Source organism: Neophocaena asiaeorientalis, unplaced genomic scaffold (assembly GCF_003031525.2).
Source record: "Neophocaena asiaeorientalis asiaeorientalis breed wild unplaced genomic scaffold, Neophocaena_asiaeorientalis_V1.1 scaffold118, whole genome shotgun sequence".
In the NCBI taxonomy this organism is placed as follows: Eukaryota; Metazoa; Chordata; class Mammalia; order Artiodactyla; family Phocoenidae; genus Neophocaena; species Neophocaena asiaeorientalis.
In genome coordinates, this window is record NW_020175528.1 from 11,429,986 (window position 1) to 11,445,575 (window position 15,590).

At 35.6% G+C, this 15,590-nt stretch overlaps 1 long non-coding RNA gene across 1 annotated transcript in view; it reads left to right on the forward strand.

The window, feature by feature from the left end:
* Window positions 1-15,590, forward strand: part of LOC112415905 (uncharacterized) — a 59,580-nt gene that overhangs the window by 29,521 nt on the left and 14,469 nt on the right. Inside the window, exon 2 of the long non-coding RNA XR_003006391.1 lies at window positions 3,924-4,029. This is a non-coding gene — a long non-coding RNA (uncharacterized LOC112415905). The remainder of the gene's footprint in view (window positions 1-3,923; window positions 4,030-15,590) is intronic.

Here is a 15,590-nt window from a genome sequence, read left to right on the forward strand (position 1 = left end):
GGGGCACGAACCTGTGTCCCCTGCATCGGCAGGCGCACTCTCAACCACTGCGCCACCAGGGAAGCCCTATTCTCCACTCTTTATCCCTTCCTCTTTTGGAATTTTCCACGTTCAAAAATATCCACATCACAGCTCACTTTTTATCTCCACTCAATTGGTCAGTCCAAATCAAAGTATTATCTTTGATCTATGTTACATGTTCCTAGGAGGTAAACCTGATTGACTTTTCTTAGGCTAATTGTTTCTTCTCATTCAGTTGATAACAATAAACATTGAAGAGCCATGTAGCACAAAGATGACTATGATAGCCCATCACAGGAAGGAATTTCTAAGAGAAAGGCAAGCACTATGTTGTGGACAGACACTGTAAATATCTGGGACTCTTATTTCAACTACAGCTGTCCACTTGTTTATGTATTGACCTTACTTGTAATCTTTCAGAAAAAGAGAAAGAGTGGGAGAAAGGAAAGTGGGGGAGGGGAGAGAAGGAAAGGAAAGAGAGAATTCTGTGGCTAAAACTCATCTGAAATCACTTATGTAATCCACCCTCTTTTTTTTTTTTTTTTAATCCAAACGGGATCTTTTCCTTAAAATGTAAGTGGATCTAGAATATGGATGTATGGATATCACATTTATTTCATTATAGGATGCCAACTCTCACAATTTCTCGAATTTCCACTGATCTTACCTTAAAGTCTTTCTATAGAGAGTTCCTTTGGGAAACATTTTTTTGGATACTTTTTCCTAAGACTAACACTCATTTATGGAATACCCAAGAATAATTCTGAAACTACCCAGGAGCCCTAAAGAGCAATATATTGTTGTGGCAGCTAAGGTAGGAATCATTCTGCTTCTCACTGAACTATCATGGTCGCTTGTTTTAGTAACCTGATGGCCCTATCTTCTCTTTTCCTTTCTCCCTGAAGCAACAACCTTGTAACCAATTACCATCAATCCCTTCTGTTGTCTTGCACATTTCACAGCACAGGCATTAAATAGTACTGGCTTATCTCCTCCATGTAGGACAGGGATGGGATTCATAGTCCCATGTTTGTTTTTCCCTCAGAAATCGGTGGAGTAACTGCTGGTTGCCTGGGTGAATGAAAGGAGAGGTAGAAAGACAGTGGGATTTTCCATTCTGTGCTGTATTTAGTATTCTCTTATAATATCTAAAATCAAATACAAAATTTCTTTGAATCCATCCTTCCCCAGGAGAAACATGTATTTTCCATTATCTTAATTTGACTACTTCATGTAAACTAATATTTGAGCTTATTACATTAAAGACTATCCATTGCTTGCAATCTCTGAGTTACTTAAGAAAGTATCATCCATTAACTTGACAATAAAAAAACATTGTCAAATAAATTATTTCTCCCTAATCTGGGAGGCTAAATATTGTTTTACTTCCTCATTTTGGAATAGTTAATATGCTTAAAATAGGGAGAAAAGGCACTTAAAGCAACTTTAAATTGACACCACAGTTTCATTTTTAAAAATAGAGGAAAAGATTTTGATTAGAACTTTATCTTAAAAAACGAAACCAAAATTGTAAAAATGTGATAAAATATAATCGAATATTTAGCTAAATTTAGTTTTTAATTGCAAACATGGTTCAATTCTTAGAGAAGACAAAGAACATCGTTTTCTCCTTGGTATCATTAACAGACAAATTTATACTATTGCTTGATACTGTATTCTGCACAAAACATTTTATTTTTTTGGTATAATAATAAGGATTATTTTACATATATGTATGTGCTTAATCAATTTTTTCAAAGATCTCTCTTAAGCCTTTGATTTTAAATCATTCTCTTTGAAACTCCTATCCTGTCCTCATCCCTGTTAACTTTTTCTTCTTCTCTCATTGTTAACTGCTCATTTGCCAGTGGCTTTAAATGAGATCTAAGTATTTCTCTAATAACCCTTTCATGGTTTCCATGGAATCCTGTACTTTTTGCAAAGCTTGAAGTTTCATTTGGCAGTAAGTTTGCACTATATTGGCCTTGAAAACATCCAAGAATAGAAACAGGCCAAACCACAAAGAGAAGGGAAGTCACAGGAGAGGGCTAAATAGATTCTACTATTAAAGCAAGATGGAGGTTAAAGGATGTTTGAGGGGAAACAATTTTCATGTCGTTTGTTCATTCATGAATTTTATGTTTTTTTGATTCTCTATGTAATCTTATAGTGCAAGCCCTTGGAAAACAAATACACAGATAAAAAGCTACCCTGTATATAAGAAAAATGAGGTACCATTCAATTCAGTTGACCACCCAAATCCCTTAGAGAATGAAGAAAAAACAGCCAGCTCCACATTTCTTAGTTCAGCCTAACTTTACAGATCTTCATAGATTTGTGTAGATTATGCAGCCAAAAGCCCTATGAAATAATTTGTAAAATAATAGTCCAAGCAGTCGAATATATCTATATTGTACTCTGGGTAATATTTGGGCTGGTTCCAGGCAACGCTGTGATCTAAAAGAGGAAGATATTGGTGCTTACTGTCTTCTAGTTTCCATTAGGTAATTTTCTTAGGTGCTTCAATGCTTGCTCTCTTTCTTTCCTATCCTGCTTTTCTGGTTATCAATGGTTGCATAATGAACCACACCACAAGTTAATGGCTTAAAACAATAATGTATTATTATCTCTCATGATTCTGTGGGTTTATTGGGTCGACTGGGTGGGTCTCACTTTGCAATCTTATATGTAGTTATGGACAGATGTCAGCTGGGCTGCAGTCATCTAACTCTGTACTAGCTGGACATCCAAAACGACTCATTCACACAGTTGGTAATTAATGGCTGTCAGATGGGCGCTCAGCTAGGACTGTTGAGCAGAGCACATACTCTTGCCCTCTCTGTGTTGCTTGGGCCTATAGCCATGCTTTCTTCTAGGAAACTGAAAAGTAATGTAGGTTAACCTGTTAATAACTACTGAGTGTGGCCTAACATTGGCAAAATATTTGTCTTCCAATAGTTTTCTCATGGCAAATGATTTGACTCAAAATAACTTTATGAAGAGAGAAATTTGGGGAAGTTTCAAAATGTACCACAAATAGCAAATGGCTTCTTAAGGGCCATATAGTAAACTCAGTGATATACACATAGTAACTCATTTAATCTTCCAGCAATCCAATGAATTAGGTGTTATTTGTATAGCCATTTTACGGGTAAGGAAATTAATGCTTGGAGGCAGTAAGGGACTTGACAAATGTTTCATGACTGTTAAGAATTTCTTGGATTTCTTCCCAGATGTGTATGGTATTCAGTAGTTGTTCTCAACCACAAAGAATATTGCCTCCCAGCCTTACAAAATCTGTCTCTATTCCCAAGAATGTAGAAACATTCTGAATTTCTTTTTCTTCTAGTGTTTCACAAGCCATTTAACTTTCATCATTTTATGAGATAATCAAATAAGATACCAAACATAATTGAGCTTAACTTATCCTACCCCTCACCATAGACACAGTGGGATATATAACAGTGGGGTGGAAAAAATAGTGAAATAAGTAGATTGTATTTAACACACATATTCAACACACATATACATATGCACAAACACACCACACACACACAAACACACACTTTTAAAGAAACAACCAGCAGAACCTTTAAATTTGGAGGCTGTCAAATTATCCTGCTTCAGTCAGAGCAGAAGTATCTCTCATTTATTCAGATTACCTAGTACGTTTTGGAACCAGGGCTCAAAATTAGCCTCAAGTTGAACTATAAAGTGGCTGCATTGACAATATTTCCTTATTAAGAAGTACAGGGGAAAAATAAAAGACATACAACAAAAGATTTCAAATATGTCCGGAATCTTTGTCTTAACTGACAGGAAATTCTCAGTTCTACTGATATTGCATGTATTTATTATCATCTGGAAACATCTCCTGAGATTTACTCTCCTCTCATTTTCAGTCCATACGTTTTAGGTGCAGCTGACCCACCCTTCCGTTCTAGGGGTGAAACATGACCTGGAACTTTCCAAAAGAATGTTTCCATGGCTCCAATAATCGATTCAGAGGTAAGCATGTGACAAAACCCCAACAATCAGAGTCCTCACAAAGATTTTTGCAAGAACTCTTAGGCTGAAAGCACTCCTTCTTTGCTCTGCGAAATCTAATTATGAGAAGGTATAAGCCAAGGCTTACCCTGGGCTATCACTAAGCCTTGGCAAATTGTCCTCGTTAATTCCTCCCCTCCTTGCATGCATGCCCTTTACAATGTAACTTTGCTACCGCTTCCATCAAGAGATAAAGTTTTTAAAAATTATGTAGAAAGAGTCTGCCTGTGAATAAATTCATTAAGAGTAAAGCAAAAAGAGATAAGGAGAAAGAGGGAGACAAAGAAAGTGAGAGAACTAACAACTTCATTTATGGTCCTGTATCTAGCCATGTATGAAGTACATCCCTGGATTTTATAGATTCATGAGAAGATAAAATCTATTTTCACTTAAACTGTTTGAAATGAGGTTTCTGTCATATGTGCCCCAATAGATCTTGGCTTACTCTCCAAATTATGTGTTCTTACCAACCTCAAGTTAAAATTGCATAATTAATTTAAGATGTAGAAATAATCAAACATTTGAGGTAAGCATCAAGCAGCAATTACTATCTATATATGCATTAACTATTAAATGTAATAGTTATATTTATATATAATACATGGGTAACATTAAACAAATTGTATAGATAAATATAAACATAGAGATACAATTCTCTATTACTTTTTCCTGATATTAGCAGATATATTAATATATTATTCATGGAAACATTTGAAATTTATTTTACATATATGTATGTATATATGTATGATTCTCTATTGCTTTTCCTGATATTAGCATATCTATTAATAAACTTTATAGCTAGTACCCTCAAATTCCAAACTCATATTATTTTTAGTTACTGTCCAACTGCTTGACCCATCCTGAACTATTGAAATACACCTAAATTATGGAAATTCATACTTTGCCTACTTCACATATATTCACTATAGCTTTTTACAGTCTTCTGATTCTTCAATGCCTTCATACATTTTTAGTCACTCAACGAATATTCACTGAGTATATTTTTTTCAATGTTTGCTGAGTATATGTCATATACCAGACACAATTCAAGGTACTAGAAACATCTTAATGAATAAGGTATATAAAGTCCATTTTCACATACAGCTTAAGTTTTATTGAGGTTGAGAAACAATAAACAAACAAATGATTAAATAATATAATTTATACATCTTGATAGATGTTAGGAAGGAAAGGGAATAAAGTGACAAAAAGAGAGGTGGCATTTTGGGTGGCCAAGGAAGACCTCTCTGAAGTGGTGACATTTTAGCAACATAGCCCTAAATGAATTATGAGATGGAGCCAGTGATGAAAGTATCTGCTTAATAGTGTTTCCAGAAAAGGGAATAGCAAGTTGTCATTTAAATTAAAATAGAAAAAACATGTACATAGATAGATTCTGCCTATAGAAACACACAGATTTTTCCATCACTTTTATCTTTTCTAAAAGTATTATTTTTTTAAACATATACAATATGAAGTATGATGTGATTAGATAGCACTCCAAAATATTACCACTAGGTTAAGGTTTAATAACATTATATAGGAAGTATCATGGCACTATGGAAATGAAAGATCTGTTTTAACGTGATTCCAAGCAAGAAGTAAGTCTTCCTATTTAAAGAATTTGCCTAAGTCCCCCCACCCTTCATGATCAATACAGAGGCTACATTCATCCAAAAGAATTCTGATACCTCAGGGGGAAACAGTTATCAAAGGGATTGTAGGAAAAATTATGCAGATTAGAGTGACTTTCCTTTTCCCTTTCTTCCTTTCTGTCCCTAAACAATTCTGTAGAAAATCCATTAGGTAGTGCCAAGCAAGGTAAACATAGGGGCCACGGTGTCAGAGTCCGAGAATATTAAGGAGGGCATCCGTGAGGAGGGGAGATGGTGATGATTCAAGCCTGACTGAGGTGAGGAGGTGTATTAGTCTGCTCCGGCTGCTATAACAAAATACCCTAGACTGGGTAGCTTAAACAAAGACATTTATTGATCACAGTTCTCGAGGTTGAGAAGTCCAAGATCAAGGTGTCAGACCACTTGGTTCTTAGTGAAGACACTCTTCCTGACTTGCAGATGGCCACCTTCTCACTGTGCCCTCAAATGTCAGAGAAAGAATGATCTCTCTCTCTCTTCTTTCTTTTCTTATAAAAGTCACTAATCTGATCCTGAGGGCCCCACCTTCATGACCTCATCTAACCACAGTTACCTCCCAAAGGTCCCATCTCTAAATACCATCACACTGGGAGGTTAGAGCTTCAACATGTGAATTTAGAAGGGACACAATTTAGTTCATAGCAAGAGGATATCCACAAAGGGGTGAGCTTCAAGAGAGAGGGCAGCCCACCTTAGGATGACAAAGCCCCAAAAGAGTAAGCAGTGTTTCCTTACATGGGTGGGGGGCGAATGTCCCATTATGTGGTGTTAGCATCCAAGTAGAGTCAGGTGTGTGTTCCCATGGGAAGGGAGGACAACAGACTGCTGGTTGTCCAAGCTCAAGAAGGATGGGGAGGGTATGCCATTAGGAGACAGCCCTGACAGAGGGTCAGAAGCCAAACAGTTTGAGGAGAGCATCTGTCCAAGGATGGTGGTGGCCATCTGATAGGAGGTGTTGAAATCTGAATGGAGTGAGCAGAATATCTGCTTGGGAAAAGGACCAGTGACAGTGATGACTTTGCACAGCATATTAGAGCCCAATGTGAGCGACAAGGGCATGCAGATTGGATATAGTAGCATGACACTTAGAAATTGGATACATAAGAATAATTGTTCAAATAAATATATTGAGGATAATGAGAGCCTAGTTTCTCAATGTCATACCAAAAAGTTACAAATAAGAAAAGGGAGAAAACTAGAATGAGCTCTGTGGTGTTGCATTGGAAGTGGAGATATTGATGTGAACTATTAATATTCCAGATAGATAAACTATTTATGGATGTAAATGTAAATCAATATGTAAATATGTATCCCTACCTATTATAACTATTTATATTTTTATGTACTCTGGATATATTCCCTACCTCCCTCCACTGAGAAACTTGAAATCAGCAATCTCCAATAGTAATGAGCATACCTCTCACTCAGATTTTGGTTTCTAAATACCATTGTCCACTAAAGGGAGGCACAACTCTCTGGGCAAGTAATTCAATCTGTGATTGGGCAGAGAAATTAGAAGATGAGCCTGGGAAATTTTGTTGCATCAGAAAGAAGGAAATTCTCAGAAAATGGTGGAGAAATATCAAAAGTACAAAGATGGTACCTTCAAAGGGGAGCCAATAAGGAAATGTGGGACAATTTTAACATTAAAATAAATATGAGAATATTGGACTGCAGCCTATTAAATAAAACAAGAATCTGTCAATCCATAGTGGTATGAATAAATGAATAAATTAAAATTTTGCTGGGAAGTGGAATCTTTACCTAGCCTCAAAGTACCTCCCCCACAAAATACTTATTAATTATAAAGGGGAAAAAAAATGTAACTTCATGATAAGGAGCCTGGCAGATACCACCTAAATCAAGTGAGCAAAATTAGCATCGTCAGTAATGGAACAAATCAAAACCATGTGTCACCTGATAGGATGAAAGGAGAAGAATGCAGGGTCACTTTTGTGATGTGCCTACCCAAGTTGCATAACCTTGATTTAATCATAAGGAAACATGACAAACCAAACTGAGGGACATTCTACCAAATAACAAGCCGATAATATTCAAAAATGTCGTGGTTGTGAAAAATCAAGAAAAGACCAAAGAACTATTGCAGACTCAAGGAGTTTAAAGGATCTTGACAACTAAATGTCATGCATGATTCTGGACTGGATTATTTTCTTATAAAGGACTTTATAGAGACTATTGACAGAACTTGAATGGAATCTGAGGATTAGATAGTAGTAATGTATCATGTCAGTTTCCTGGATAGCTGTATTGTGGTTATGTAGGAGAATGTCTTTTTTCTATACTAACATGTTCAGGGGTGATGGGACATCATGTTGGTCTCTCAGTCTCAAATTGCTCAGGAAAATGTTATTTGGATTATTCCTGTGATTTTTATAAGTTTTAGATTGTTTAAAAATAAAAATATTTTTTAAAAAATCAAGTGACAACTGTAAAATCATTCAGCAACACCTAGTGATAACAAAATAAGAGTAAGAATTATAACTAGTCATTAGAGCTGGGCAGCATCAAGAAACGATCTCAGCACAAACCACAGATATAATACAAAGATCTTCAGGGATCCAAAGTAGAAAAGCCCACTCTGATAGGATCACCCTATTATCTATACTGGTTTAGGTTGTCCACAGCAGGCCCTTAATCCTCGGTGTGGAAGAATTGGAAATTAATATCAGATCCTACCATACAGATTTTGGACTTTATTATAAATTCTATGTTGTTCTCTCTAAAATATGTGGTACAGTGATTCTAAACCACATTTTTGTCTTAAAATTCCTCAGTCCTCCATGAAACCACTCAGTATACATATTACATGGAAATATATATTTTAATATAAATTCCTGGACCAGAGGTTCATACATAAGCTCCAAGAGAGCCAAACTAGGAAAGTGGTTCCCCATATAGAATCATTTCTTAACACATAATAGTACTAATTTTGCTATCTATGATATTATATTGAAAAATACTTGGCTAAACTGAATGTGCTATATATATTTACACAATAAAATTCCCAAATTAGGTCTACAAAACTTAATTATAAATGAATATCTAATATAAACATTCTCTGGATTTTAGTGTAGGAGTAATGCTTCAATGTGTGCTTAAGGATAAAAGTAATTAATAATAAATCACTCCACCCTCAAGAGTTGTAAATCTGGTTGCACTTGAAAATCTCCATTCTTCTAAACTACATCCTAGTGTTTCTTTGGAAAGTGATGAAATTTACACAAACTCAGAGGATTAAGTCTCCTTGACTCAACTTTGCTCTCCTATAAAATGGGAACTATCAATTTTAGTTGGAGGACAGACTAATTGAGAGATTAATTCTTCTTTGTCTAGTCCTTTGTAGATTAAGCATTATGCAATACAAAATTATTAAGCTTTATTCATCACTCATAAAAGCCAAGCTTATCATAAATATAAACTCCTCATAATCAATCATTCATTTACAAGTAGAAACATATTAATTCTATATACAGAAATTGAAATAAAATGTAAGACCCCAATAACCCCCCCAGAAAATAGCAGCAGTTAGAATCAATGATTGTGACAAACATATATAGGGACAAACTACAGTCCCTAGCAAATTGTTTTATTTAGAAATACTATAAACATTGCAGAATGTACCAAAATCTATCAGCTCTGTTGCATGCTCATTTTACAGTTATATAATATTGTGTTGCTTTTCTTAACTATTCCATAGCTATAGATTAATGCTTAATCTGAACACAACTTCTTCAAGCTTCCAAAGCTTATATCAATTAATAGAATCTTCCTTTTATGTTAAATTTTTGCTTTAGCTTAATTTTTAAAATTTATTTGGAGACATTGGGGAAAATTATATCTATACGTACTGGAACTTCCAAAAATAATCTCTAAGTATTTCTCCTAGGTAGTATTTTTCTTGGTCTACCATGACAACAGATAAAATTGCACGTTGAATCATGAACCATGGTGTGCTCTTGGACTAGTGCTAAACACATTTGTCAAAGAAGCAGGCCAACACTGTTTAAAGTAGCCATGTGATACCTCTTATTTTATTTTAGATGTTCAGAGGACTATGTAAACTAGATGACAATTTGTTTTATTTAAGACCAAACGGAATTCTTGGCTCCTTTCAGTGGAATTACATATGATATTTGAATATATCTACTGACTCACAAACCGGTCATACAAATGTTTATTGAATGTCTTTCATAATCTCAACTCACTGATAGATGTTGGACAGGAGAGAAGAGAATTTTAAGCACACCACCATGTTCCAAAAAGAATTCAAAATGCTTTACACAGATAAATAAAAAAGAAGCAAGTTAGGATCAAATAAAAAAGAAATATTAACAAGGATAGAAGCATAACATGTTATATAATCAAGTGTAAAAATGTAAACTTCCTCCCCAACTTCATCCCATGACCCATTCTCTTATTTACTCACTGCAGTCACATCAGCCTCATATCAGACTTCTCAACTTACCAGCTCTTGGAACTTGCTCTTCCCTCTGCTATGTTCCTCACGCTTGGAATGCTGACCCTCTCAACTACAACAGTGCTCTACATTTATTCTATTTATTATCCTTCATTACTGTCTTCAACGCACTTGTCACTTTGGGACATTATTCTTTGTTTGATAGTTTGTGAGTTTACTGTCTGGTGAACCCATTAGAATGTTAGCTCCATAATGACAGGAACTCCCCTTTCTGATACTGTATGCTCAGCACGTAGCACAACATCTCGTACATCAGAGGTCCTTAATAAAGGTGCTTGATAATTCAATATTTGTTGAATGAAGGCACTAAATGTAGAGCCTGTTATCACGTCATTCCCCTATTCAACAGCCCTAAATATAAACAGCAACAAGTCCAAATCTCTTTAAAATTGCCAACAATAATGCCTCTATAATATGGTTCCATTCCACCCTCTGTATTTACCTTTTGACCTTTCTTTGACATTTGTCATGTTTGATCAACACTACCTTTCCCCAGGAATTTCCCACACCCCCTGTGTTTTCCCACAATGGAACCTTAGCCCACATTGTTTCCTCTTTCCATCTCTACCCATTAATATCACATCCATTCTTCCAGGCAAGGTGACAATATGACTTTTGTGAGCCTAGGTCACTTTGTCTTCAGGGGTCCCTTCCTGTATAAAAATATTAAAAATTATTATGTTGGTATAAAGACAAATATAATCCTGGTTGAGTTCATTGTTATATATCTTATTACTATTATATTCAATTTTTTCTAATTTTAAAGGAAATTAAAATTAAAGCATTTTATTTGTGGGCCCCTGACAGTATCATGGGTCCTAGGCACTATGCATTATTGTGCCCTTTAGGTTAGTTGACTTCTTCCAAGCACAATATAAATGTCAGCTCATCCTGGAAATCTTCTCTGAGCACACCCACCAACATACACACACACACACACACACACATGCACAATGTGCATTACTCTTTTCTCTCATCCACCTTCATGGTACTTTCTGTGGGTCCCATTAAACTTAGTAACAGACTAGAAGCAAAACTGTGACTAATTCATCTTTATGCTCCTCAGAGTTTCCAACAAAGTTTCTTAGAGCTTGACATCTTCTAAGCAACAATAAGTATATTTTGATTTGATATTTAATTCATGAACTAAGAATGTGGATTCTAATAGTTAAGGAAGTTTCCAGTAAAGAAGCCAACTTTATTTTTTTTTTTTTTTTTAGAAGCCAACTTTAGATGGCCCTAGACACACTGATGTGTCAGGTCCTAGGCCATAAACTATTAAATCTGTATGATAGAAAGATTCTATGGATCACGTGATAGAAAGATTCTATGGATCACGTCTGCCAGAGTAGTAGGTGATGAATTTGGTTAGATAAATTGGGACCAGATAACAAAATACCTTGAATTTCACGTAGAGAATTAGGGTCTTGATGCTGTAGAATATGGGGAGACCCTGCAGGTTCTTAATCAGGAAAGCAACATGATGACAATTGTATTTTTGCAAGATTTATCTCTGAGTTGGGCATTAAAGGGATCAAAGCAGGGGAAGTCTGGAGGCAAAGAAACCAGAGAGATTATAGAAATGGGCCAGTATGGCTGGACTTTGTGCCTAGTTTTATTCTCGTTTTGCTTGGTTACTCTTGACTTTATTTCACAGTAAATACAGGCGGTTTCAGGGTATTCATTTTGTAAGCTACTTCTAAAGTTTTTAAAAAAATGATCCTAAATATGACTTGATATATGTTTCATCAGAAACAAATATTTTTTCCTCACGTGAAGCAATACAATTCTTTTAAATTTGCATTCTAATCAGTCAATAAACAAGCGATTTTTGAACAAACAATGTAGGTAACATTGGTTTAGGTTTAAGCCATAGCAGATTCAAATGGAAAAACATAATAAAAGTAACTATTTTCGGGCTTCCCTGGTGGCGCGGTGGTTGAGAGTCCGCCTGCCGATGCAGGGGACATGGGACTATTTTCAATAAAAGAATTTTCAATTACCTTATTTTATCTAATTATATCAACAGCCTATTGGTATTATATTAACCCCATTTTATAGAAAAGGAAACTGATAAGTTATAACACTAAGAAGAGAATCTGCACATCTGACTTAGAGCCCATCTGCCTTCCATCAATGTTCTCAAGGAAAGCAAAACCAGCTGAATTGTAAACAGGGAGACAAGAGCCGCTAGAGTAACCTATTACCAAAGAGAATGCAGGCATCTATCAGGAAAGCCTGGAAAAGTATAGTCCATCTTCAGAAAGAGGACATTAAGGAAAGAAATGAGTTTCATAGAGAGCATATATCTTCAAGTATATAAGATCAAGAAAAGACTTGATATGGTTAAAACAGAGATAGGGTGCAATTGTGTAAAGATATGATGCTCAGGTTTTCTTTCCTATCCACCTTGCATAGAAGAAACAGAAGGGCAAGATTTTAAATTTTGCTCTCAATAGTATCTATCAATATGTAATGACTACCCACACCATAGGAAGTTCCCTATATAAATGGGGCCAGGGGTGATTGGTCAAGACTACAGTATGTCAGGGTAGAAACAGGCCTTTGCCATATGCTATTGAATTTAATGCTCTCAAAAAATAATGAGGTAGTAATTGTTACTGTCTTAAAGTTGAACAGGCAGGAATCAAGTCCATACTACTAGTTCACTGGATTGGAGAGCCAGTGCTCAAGCCCCAATTTGCCTAACTCTCCTACTATATTGTAAACGTCACTAAAATTAATGACCTGTAGGAAAGCCTTGATGCTGGAGTACAAATTCGTAATCGAATGTGTTCCAAATTATAGCTCACACTTCACCACAATGCAAAAGAGGTGAGTTCCTTACCAACTCTACTGACCGTTGCTCCATTACAAAGAATTAAAGATATTTAGCATATATTAAAATAATTAAATAAACCCACCTTAATTCCATTCCTCTTTTTCTGTCCAAACCTTTTAAAGTATCTACTCTGCGCAAGGCTGTGTGCCTCATCCCCAGTTCTTTTCATAAACAAGTGGAAGTGAGAAGTAAGAAATAAGAGATAAGAGAGTTTATTTTTCTCTGGTTTTCCTCAGCTTCTGATGAAATCCCATTTAAATATTCTGTGGCAAACTCATTCCTTTCCTAGCTTTCGGATGGTGAGCTTTTTAGTCATCATTTTAGAAGGCCAACACATTTGTTAACTGGAGCAGTTATAGAGAGGCCAAGAGCAATAACTCTTATCATTTTATTCTGAGGGAGTGAACCGATTTTATACCATCTTTGGATGCATTGTAAATCTCAGAAAGAATCAGAAGCTAGTCTGTGTTTAAATTAATTAAATTCATACTGAAGTCACCATGATACCTTGAGCCATAAATTAAACTTATTTAAAATAATTCATTAGAACATTCCAAAAGTGGTTACAGAGCTAAACAAGAGACTGGGATCTTTTACTTTTAAAGGAAGCTGTTTCTAATAGCATAAGCTAATAAAGGTCACCGTTTTTATTATTGGTATAGTGTACTTTAGTGCCCCAACAATGAAAGAACACTGCAGTAATCATCCTTACTAAGAGCACATTGTAAACTTGATTTACCTTCAAAGTTTCTGTGAGAAGAACTAAATATGACATTTTCTCCTGAAATAATAAAATGTAGGGAAATAATATTTTTATATTAGAAAAAACTAGAATAATAACACACATTGATTTTAGTTGTTTTATGAAAGAACTGTCTCTTACAATTGGGGTTGCATTATTCAAGTCTATTAGTAAAAATTTTCTTATTAGCTCTAACTTGGCTGTACAGGTATAGGAAAAAATATGCATTCATGGACCACTTAGTAGGTACTCTACATACATTACCATATTTTCTTAATACAGACCCTGGGGGATAGATATAACTGTTAACCCCACTTGATAAAGAAACTGAGGTTCAGAGGGGTCATCATTTGCTCAAGGTCACTCAGCTTGCAAGCGGCCCAGCAGGCATTTAAACCTCTTTAACTGCTTGGCAAAGTTACTGTGTTTCTATTTTTTTAATTAACTTCGGTGAAGTATAATTTACATATGATGAATGATATGACGTTAAGTGTATAGTTCAATGAGTTTTGACAAGTAGATGCACCGTAACAAGAAAGGTGTAGAACATTTTCACTATTCCCAAGAGTTCCATTTGGTGCCAACGTCCCACCCTTTGTACCTCTCTGACAATCACTAATCTGCTCTCTATCTCTAGAAGTATTTTTCCATTTTACTGCACATGTGTTCTGTTTAACAAGACAGTTTTACACACAATGCCAAATGTGCATTTCTTCATTCTTTATGGTAGTTTGAAATGATACAGTCCTTCTTTTAATATCTGTTAATATTGCCAAATCTAAGTTTTAAACAGATGTATGGCAATTAATTAAGGCTTAATGGCAACAAGGAGGGGAAGCAAAGAGCCTATACGTTTATTTTGTAAAATTGACTGAATGAAAAATTAATCCAAGAAATAGTAAATGAATTGAATATGGTCTTATGTGTACCAAAGTGGTGGTACCTGACTTCGAGGGGTGATCACTAGGTCCAGATAATCTGGACTTCAGAGTTGTGGGATCACCAGTCTTCTTTCTACCAGACATAGAACTTCCCATCTCCTTTATTCGCCTTCCTTTCTATCAGCTTCTCTGCTGCCTTCCTCATGGGGTACATGAGACTCACCAGACACCCTTAATCGTGGGCCATGAATCACTTGTTCTGACCTGTGATCCAGGAAGCAAGTAAGACAACCAAGTTGCTACAAGGCTTGATAATCCAGGATGAGATAGTTTTAGTCTTTTATTATATGATTGGTGTGGTTTAATTGAAAGAAAGAAATAATAACATAAATGGATGAAGTACTTTGGTAAATAGAAAAATGACAACATTCAGATATTCAAAGCAAATGTAGTTTTATTTTCTATGATTGATCTGATTTTCCTTTGAGAGCCTCATCTCTTTGAGCAGTGAAAGGGAAAACCAAACACTCTTTAAAATTCCTGGACTATAATATTTCATCTCGTCTCTATCAAACTGTCTCTTCTGGTTGATTCTGTCTTTCTTGGGTAAGTCTTTTAGAAACCCTTTCTTTTTCCATGCATTTTGGAGACATTCTGTCTGGGTATAAATGAGCTTTCTTAGCTAGGTGGAGGTAGCAGAGAAGGAAGCCCAAAGCCACAATGTTTTCAGGAAAGTGTCTCTCCACAATAGATGTTCTTTTCTCTTCGGATCAGGTTTTGTCTCCTCTTTCCACAGTCTAATGGAGCACTTAGGTTTAGCTCTTACTTCCTCTTCTTTTCTGCATCACGTCTTGCTTCTTCCCAGAGAACTTAGCCACAAAACAGACTCCATTGCAGACTG